This window comes from Phycodurus eques, chromosome 10 (assembly GCF_024500275.1).
Source record: "Phycodurus eques isolate BA_2022a chromosome 10, UOR_Pequ_1.1, whole genome shotgun sequence".
In the NCBI taxonomy this organism is placed as follows: Eukaryota; Metazoa; Chordata; class Actinopteri; order Syngnathiformes; family Syngnathidae; genus Phycodurus; species Phycodurus eques.
Window position 1 is genome coordinate 12,791,850 of NC_084534.1, and position 735 is coordinate 12,792,584.

The window sequence follows — 735 nt, forward strand, 5'->3', positions numbered from 1 at the left end:
GAACATGCAAACTCCACACAGGTGGGACCGGGATTTGAAAACATTTCAAACACCTAAATATAATTAAAATGCAGATGCCAATGGACTTAAAGCACCTTATTGCTAAAGACAAATATCATGGCATGCATAAGTTACTATTATATTTCATATAAACATATTTTTTTTTTTTTTGCACACACAGTACATTTTTTTTTGCACACACAGTACAGTCTTGGAAATTAGAGGCAAATAAAAACTGGCAAATCAACGGACACACAACATTTATGTATTTTGCAAATTAGTTTACCAACACGAATATTGTGAACCATTTCATCAACATATTAGTGATGAATAATTGCTTAATTTTTCCTTTTAAATGTATGATATTTTTTCCTATTGCCTGGGGGTTTTGAGCAGTAGTCACCCTGTTGTGGAAGGTCTCCACTCCACAGGAAAACTACTGGCAAGTTTATGACGTCAATTCCCATTACCGTAAAGTAAAATGTACGCGTTTGTCCTTGCCACTCAAAAGGACCACCTCAATGAGATTCGGCAATTTCTGGAGCAATATGACAATTTGCGACAGTTATTATTGTAATTGCATGCGCCAAGGTCCTCTGTCAGACTTTTGTTTCTTCACAATAGCACGTTTAGTCGGTACCTATCTGCCTTGTTAAATATAACTATCAACATTACGGTAATAACCGGAAATGACATAGGGATCGAAGTTGATATAACGACCTGTTTTTTTTTTTT